The sequence below is a fragment of the Cebus imitator genome, unplaced genomic scaffold, assembly GCF_001604975.1.
Source record: "Cebus imitator isolate Cc_AM_T3 unplaced genomic scaffold, Cebus_imitator-1.0 Scaffold528, whole genome shotgun sequence".
Lineage (NCBI taxonomy): Eukaryota > Metazoa > Chordata > Mammalia > Primates > Cebidae > Cebus > Cebus imitator.
In genome coordinates this window covers 1,278,688-1,287,129 of record NW_016107843.1, presented here as the reverse complement: position 1 = coordinate 1,287,129, position 8,442 = coordinate 1,278,688, and the positions used below count along the sequence as shown (strand labels likewise).

Here is an 8,442-nt window from a genome sequence, read left to right as displayed (position 1 = left end):
TTCCCAGGCTGGTCTCGAACTCCTGGCCTCAAGCAATCCTCCCTGCTTTAGACTCCCAAAGCACTGAGATTACAGGCATGAGTCACCACTCCCGGCCTGACTACAATTTTGAACAGAATAGGATCAAAGATAAAACCCTGCAGGATGCTGTCCTATAAAGCTTTATACAATCTCTTTGGACTCAATCATCCGACCAGAGCTGGATGACCCAGTTGTACTATCCTTAGCTCACATTTCTCCATCTTACTGACAAAAATTCTGTGAAAAACATATCAAGTGGCTTATTGAAATCAAGATAAACTGATCTATAGAATTGCCCTTATATGCCATATGGTGATATCAAAAAAGGAAGCTAAGTCTGTCATTACTTGTTTTTAGTTGCCAAGAGTTTGCTACATGGACACCTCCACTTTCATCTTACTCTTCTTCACTAGGACTCCTATTGGTCAGAAGTTTATATTTTGGGGCCCTCCTATCCCTCTGAACTCGATTTTTCTTTTGGAGTCTCTTCTCTGAAGTGTGCTGAAAGCAGGAGAGTAACTGAATACGCCCAGCTTTTACATCTTTGGCCACTGTAAACCTTATGATGACATAATCTTTTTTTCTTGTGACTTTAGGTCTTTCTGAACAGCTAAGTTCACAACTGCTGTTAAATTCCAAGAGAAAAGTGTTAGCGTTATCCCAAACCAACATAGCTTAAAGTTTCACCCTTTAAGAATTAAAATACACACTCACAATTCGAAAACCATGTAAAGCATTCCATCTGAGCTATATGTCTCCAATAACTCTACAATGTGTGGATGTTTCAGCATATGACAGATACTGGCTTCCCGCTTTAGATCTGTAAAACAAATATACAGCATACTTCATTAGGTAGGAACAAAAGACAATTAGAGTGAATGATGAATGAATGGATGTGATCTATGGTAACATGAATACTTCTCTAACTAGAGAGATGAAATCCCCCATTTAAACTTAACTTTTTACCCTTGAAAATCTTTGACAATATAGCTTTTCATATTTTTTGCAAGCTTAAATCTATGTACAGTATAGAATAAGTTCTTATTAATAAAAAAAGTATACATTTCTTAATATACTTTCCCCAAAAGTAAAATAAATACACAAATACTTTCCCCAACTCTTGTAATCAAGTCTCAGCCTCCAAATTTGTAACTCTTCCTTGATCTGCTAATAAGCTAAAAACTCAATTTACTGGTTTTTTTTTTTTTACCTCTTTTTCTTAGTTTCCCCTAAATAAAATAAAAATATGTTGTCTATTCTTTAGCCTAAAATCTAGCATTTATAGACACATCAGGGAAGTTATATGGAATAGGGAGCAAAAAATACTATGGTTTAAACAGAAAAGATACTACTCCTAGAGTCCAAGTCAGAATTTTTAAAATATCATCTATGAAATGCACTGGGGTTCGGTGTGGTGGCTCATGCCTGTAATCCCAGCACTTTGGGAGGCCAACACAGGCAGATCACTTGAGGTCAGGAGTTTGAGACGAGCCTGGCCAACATGGTGAAACCTCATCTCTACTAAAAATGTAAAAAATTAGCTGGGCATGGTGGCAGGTGCCTGTAATCTCGGCTACTCAGGAGGCTGAGGCAGGAGAATCATTTGAACTTGGGAGGTGGAGGTTGCAGTGAGCCAAGATTGTGCCATTGCACTCCAACCTGGGCAACAAAAGTGAAACTCCATCTAAGAAAAAAGTGTTAGATAATTCTCAACTCTACCTACCTACTTCTTCAAAGTAACAGTGTTACTCTGAAAAACAAATCCAAATAATGTATGTAAGACTACTGTGTAAGCTCTATAATACTATTTGGAAAACAAAGTTGTTAATATCATCATCATCATCATCATCATCATCATCATCATCTAAAACAGTTTGGGCATGGAAATCGCTTGCCATGTCTACATGGAATAGGATAATGAAAGCCATCCAGTGCTAATAACGCTGGGGCTTTATCTGTTTGCTGATGACTAAAATATAATGGGACATTTTTATATGAGAAAGTAGAAGGAAGATAGGAAAGGAAGAACAAAGGCTAAGGACGTACTGCACAAAGCAAAACAGTAACATTACCTCCTTTCTGATTTATTAGTTCAACTTAGTCTTGTCAACAGAGCAATGACTGTGGATGTAACCTTAGAAGATTCATTTACATAAGGGTTGAATGAGAAAAAGAAGCCAGAAAATTTGACAAAAGAGAAGCCACAAGGAAAGAAAGAATCAATAATAAATATTAAGAAAATCAAGGGAATAGAGGAAATTAAGGTGTAAGTGTAGCTGGAGAAGGCTGAAAGCTGAGAAAGGCTCTAAGACTCAGCCAGAAAAGGTCATGAAAATTCTGGGCAAGATCAGTTTTTGTGGAGGAGTCAGGGTTGAAGTCAGTATGCAGGAGACAATTATGTCATAATCAATTAAAATTATCACACCTGTCACTGGGTTAAGTACTTAATATAGTCACTATCATTTGATGTCCCAACCACCCTGTGAGGTATGTATTTTACAGATGGGGAAACTGAGGCTTAGAAACGTGTTCAAGGTCATACAGCTATCATAATGGTAGGTTTTGAACCCTGGCCTGCCCAGTTCCAAAGTCAGCAGTCCTTCTATTATGCCATGCTGGGTTTGAGCACGATCTTATTAGAAGAATCTGGCAGTAGGAAAGAAATTGCAGGGTTAAGGGGAAGGTTTTATTTGTTTTTTTAAAGGAAGCACTCTGTGTGTTTGTAAGTGGCAGTGATGAAAAGCCCCAAGGATCTGGAGTCAGAAAACATGGTGCTGGTCCTGCCTTTGTCCTACCACCTACAGGCTGACTGCTAACTTCTACAAATGGCTCCCTTAGAATCAATGAAATGGGGCAGTGCCAAGTGATGTGGTACCTGCAGAGTCTACCAAATCAGTTTGAAAGGGCAATGTTAAGATTCAAATGAGAAAGAACAAAGCTGGAGGCATCACGCTACCTGACTTCAAACTATACTACAAGGCTACTGTAATCAAAACAGCCTGGTACTGGTACCAAAACAGAGACATAGACCGATGGAACAGAACACTGGCCTTGGAAGCAACGCCACACATCTACAACCATCTAATCCTTGATAAACCAGACAAAAACAAGCAACAGGGAAAAGACTCCCTGTTTAATAAGTGGTGTTGGGAAAACTGGCTAGCCTTGTGCAGGAAGCTGAAACTGAACCCCTTCCTTACACCTTATACAAAATTTAACTCCAGATGGATTAAAGATTTAAACATAAGAACTAACATCATAAAAACCCTAAAAGAAAACCTAGGCAAAACCATTCAGGACATAGGCACAGGCAAGGACTTCATGACTAACACACCAAAAGCAATGGCAACAAAAGCCAAAATAGACAAATAGGACCTAATTAAACTTAAGAGCTTCTGCAAAGCAAAAGAAACAACCATTAGAGTAAACCAACAACCAACAGAATGGGAAAAATTTTCGCAATCTTCCCATCAGACAATGGGCTAATATCCAGAATCTACAAAGAACTAAAGCAGATTTACAAGAAAAAAACAAACAAACCCACTCAAGAGTGGGCGAAGAATATGAACAGACACTTTTCGAAAGAAGACAAATATGTGGCCAACAGACATGAAAAAATGCTCATCATCATTGGTTATTAGAGAAATGCAAATCAAAACCACATTGAGATACCGTCTCACACCAGTTAGAATGGTGATCATTAAAAAATCTGGAGACAACAGATGCTGGAGAGGATGTGGAGAAAAAGGAACACTTTTACACTGTTGGTGGGAGTGTAAATTAGTTCAACCATTATGGAACACAGTGTGGTGATTCCTCAAGGGCCTAGAAATAGAAATTCCATTTGACCCAGCAATCGCATTACTGGGTATATACCCAAAGGATTATAAATCATTCCATCATAAAGACACATGCACACGTATGTTCATTATGGCACTGTTTATGATAGCAAAGACCTAGAACCAACCCAAATGCCCATCGATGATAGACTGGACAAAAAAAAATGTGGCACATACACACCATGGAATACTATGCAGCCATAAAAAATGATAAGTTTGTGTCCTTTGTAAAGACATGGAGGAACCTAGGAACCATCATTCTCAGCAAACTGACACAAGAACAGAAAACCAAACACTGCATGTTTTCACTCATAGGTGGGTGATGAACAATGAGAACACTTGGGCTTAGAAAAGGGAACAACACTCACAGGGCTGGGCGGGGGGTGGTGGTGGAGGAGAGGGATGAGGGTGGGGTGGGGAGAATGGGGTGGGGATAACACTGGGAGAAATGCCTGGCATAGGTGACTGGTGGAGGGGGACAGAGACAGCAAACCACCATGGCATGTATGTACCTATGCAACAATCCTGCAGGATGCAGGATGTGCACATGTACTCCAGAGCCCTCCCGCCCCCAAAAAAGATTCAAATGAGAAGCTGGATGTGTGGAGCCCAGCACGCAGTGGGCTGGGGGCCCAGCAGGCTCAGTGTTTACTGCAAAGGAAGAGATCAGAGGCACAGGAAAGATGCCTCCATCTCCAAAAGTAGTTAGAAAGGCACCGCAGGAGGGGAGATGTGAAGAAGCTGTGGGGTTTGTGTGGCGAAGTCATAACCATGAGGAAAGCTTTTAACAAGAGCACTGGAGGGCCAGGCTGAGCCAGACAACATCAATCACATGCCTGCAGATTTTTCCTCTCCAAGGGTGTTCTGCCTTCTAATTCTAGGAAAAGCTTAGGAATTTTATTACTCATTTTGATGTTTAGCTTCTCATTTTATTAGAACTCATCCTTTCCTATCTTCTATTTTCATCTTAAGTTCTCTCTTTCCATTCCTCTCTATTCTAATCAAAAGCCTGATTTTAACTCTATCCTATAACACTGGAGTCATGAAGTAAACAGATTTGGTGTTTGCCACAATTAAAACTGATCTTTTCTCTTCTTTTCAGTTTTCTATTTTACCTCTTTCATGTAACTAACTTGTATTTTTCCTTTTTTGAGAAAGAGTCTTGCTCCGTTGCCCAGCCTAGAGAGCAGTGGCACAATCACGGCTCACTGTAGTCTCCGCCTCCCAGGTTCAAGAGATTCTCCTGCATCAACCTCCTGAGTAGCTGGGATTACAGGTGCCTGCCACCATGCTGGGCTAATTTTTGTTTTTTTAGTACAGATGGGGTTTTACCATGTTGGCCAGGCTGGTCTTGAATTCCTGACCTCCAGTCGTTCACCGCCTCAGCCTCCCAAAGTGCTGGGATTACAGACATGAGTCAACGTGCCCAGTCTAAATTATATTTTTATCTTCACGTTCACCGTTTGCTATATGATACATTCGGTATACTGAAAGTTTGAAAACAGAAATGGATGCTCTTTAGACCCCTCCATTTGAGCCACATATTTCGATTTGGTAAATGGCTGAACAAGTCCTTGGTCTAGTCTCTTATCACCTACCCATCCTCAAAGGCAGAATTGCTGGGGGGGCAGCCTTCAAAGCAATTTAAATGTCACCAGATCTGACATTTCAGAACTAAAATCAGAACAGTTACTGGACAATATAAAACTAACAACATAAAAATATATTTCGAGTGATAAGGGCAGTGATGCAAAAGATGGCTTCCATCTAGAAAAACTGTGGTCTCATGTTTTCCTGAATTCAAGTATTAAATAGCTCAAATAGATAAGCACAATTAAAAAAACAAATACATTATATATGCATTACAACTATAGATTCCATGAATATTAAACTCAAAATGTTTGTTTCTAAATGTGAATGTGAATTAAAGAATTATGTATTAAGTGCTATTAAGTCCATGTTGATATAGCAAACTAAAAACACGATTTGCCTACAAATCAACTCTAGAGGCAAAGTAGGAAGGAATTTGAAAGCAGATGATAAAAATATGATTTAAAGTTGTGATTATCTGACTGCTTACAGATGTTAGCACAGAATGTACCTGTGAATGACATGACCCAGGGTTACCATCTCTGTTTTGAAGTATTGCTTTGTTTATAGACTAGTAACTGGTACCTCTCTTCACTCTCCTTGTACTTTCTTTTTTTTAATGAGTAGTTTTTTTAATTTCAATAATTTTGTGGAACAGGTGGGGTTTAGTTGCATGGAAAAGTTCTTTAGTGTTGACTTCTGAGATTCTGGTGCACCAGTCGCCCAAGCAGTGTACACTGTACCCAGTGTGTAGTCTTTTATCCCTCACCTCCCCTCCTACCCTTCCCACTGAGTCCCCAAAGTCCATTGTGTCATTCTTATGCCTTTGTGTCCCCATAGCTCAGCTCTCACATATGAGTGAGAACATACAATGTTTGGTTTTCCATTCCTGAGTTACTTCAGTTAGAATAGTGGTCTCCAGCTGGTCATGGTGGCTCACGCCTGTAATCCCAGCACTTTGGGAGGCCGAGACAGGCGAAACACCTGAGGTTAGGAGTTTGAGATCGGCCTGACCAATATGGTGAAACCCTGTCTCTATTAAAAATACAAAAATCAGCCAGGCATGGTGGCATGCACCTGTAGTTCCAGCTACTCAGGAGGCTGAGACAGAAGAATTGCTTGAACCAGGGAGGCAGAGGTTGCAGTGAGCCAAGATCATGTCACCGCATTCCAGCCTGGGCAACAGAGTGAGACTCCGCCTCAAAAAAAAAAAAAAAAAAAAAAAAAAAAAAAAGAGAGAGAGAGAGAGAATAATGGTCTCCAACTCCATCCAGGTCACTGTGAATGGCATTATTTCGTTCCTTTTTATGGCTAAGTTGTATTTTCTTATTTTGTAATTTCTCAGGAAATTTAAAAAATATTTTAAAGTAATCTATTTCTGTGTTTAGTGTCTTTATATTTAACTATGTGCCTATATTTATTTTATCAATTTATTTCCCTGTAAAAGGGGATCTAGGAATACAGGTAGCAATATTTAATTTTCTAAACCAAATTAAACACACTTAAATGAAATCAACCTGCCATATGGCATTAGAACTACTATTAAGTTCCTAAAAAGTTCGGGCTGTCCAACAATAGTCAAGTGAGTATCCCACCAGGGTCTACCTATCAGACTGGTCCTTAAATAAGGGAAAGTTAGGGAAGCTGGTTCAAGTGGTTTGCTTTAAAAATAACTTTCCTGTAAAGTATTATTTTACTACTATTTGTTCTTGGAGAGCCAGGAGAATTCTTCATTTTATCTTCATCTGAACTTAAAAGATCTAAATTTAAGATTTAGTTTGCTCAAGACCATTCAATAAGGATTTTTTTTTGGAGCTGGGGTCTCATTCTGTTGCCCATGCTGGAGTTCAGTGGCATGATAATAGCTTACTGTAACCTCAAACTCCTGGGCTCAAGGGATGATCCCACTTCAAGCCTCCTGAGCAGCTGGGCTACTGGCATGTGCCACCATGCCCAGGTAATTTTTAAATAGTTTATAGAGACAGAGTTTCACTATGTTTCCCAGGTTGATCTTGAATTCCTGGCCTCAATCAATCTTTCTGCCTTGGCCTCCCAAAGTGTTAGGATCACAGGTGTGAGCCACTGCACCCAGCACTAATACTTTGGGAGGCCAAGGACCCAGCACCATCCAACTGAAGTATAATGTGAGCCACATATATAATTTTAAGTTTTCCAGTAGCCACATTAAAAAAGTAAAAAGAAACAGGTAAAATTCATTTTAATAGCATATTTTATCCAATTCAATGGGTACAAAGTATTATTTCAACATATAATCATACTAAAATTAATAAAATAAGTTACATTCTTTTTTTGTACTATGTCTTTGAGATCCAGCATATATTTTACACTTATAGCAAATCTCAATTTGGTCTTGCCACATTTTAAGTGCTCAATAACTACATGTGGCTAGTGTCTACCAAATTGGAATGGTGCCGCTCTAGATAAACTGACTTGCTTTAATTCTTATCCTCTCTGGATTGTGAGTTCTTCTGTAATTCTTACAGATATTTAAAATGTCAGTTATTCAAAAAAGAATCTAAATTCAAACAGATGTGTTTTTAAAAAATACTTTCACAGAAGGAAATCTTACAGCTTCTTTTAATAACCCAAATCCATCATTTAATAACTAAATCTAGAATTTCTTCACTATTGTTAATCTAATGCAATCTTTGAGACTTTCAAGTACTCCTCTATAAGTTCTCATTTAATTATTATTGTAATAACCCTGCATGACATAGATATACATATATATGCATATATATCTCCCCATTTTACAGAGGCAGAAACAGGTCCAGGGCTCAATGACATAAACCACAAAGCTAGTAAGTGGAGGAACCAAGACTAATAAGCAAAGCCCTTTGCTCTTTACATCACATATGGGCCTGCATAGCTTTTTTGTTTGTTTGTTTCCCATTTATTTATTTTATTGCATTTTAGGTTTTGGGGTACATGTGAAGAACATGCAAAATTGTTGCATAGGAACACACGTGGC

General features: G+C 38.8%; 1 protein-coding gene across 1 annotated transcript in view; it reads right to left on the bottom strand.

Annotated features, from left to right (window-relative positions):
• Window positions 1-8,442, bottom strand: part of LOC108293271 (serine/arginine-rich splicing factor SR45-like) — a 198,418-nt gene that overhangs the window by 41,962 nt on the left and 148,014 nt on the right. Inside the window, exon 3 of the mRNA XM_017514591.1 lies at window positions 736-841. The gene's annotated coding sequence lies outside the window, so the exon portion shown is untranslated. The remainder of the gene's footprint in view (window positions 1-735; window positions 842-8,442) is intronic.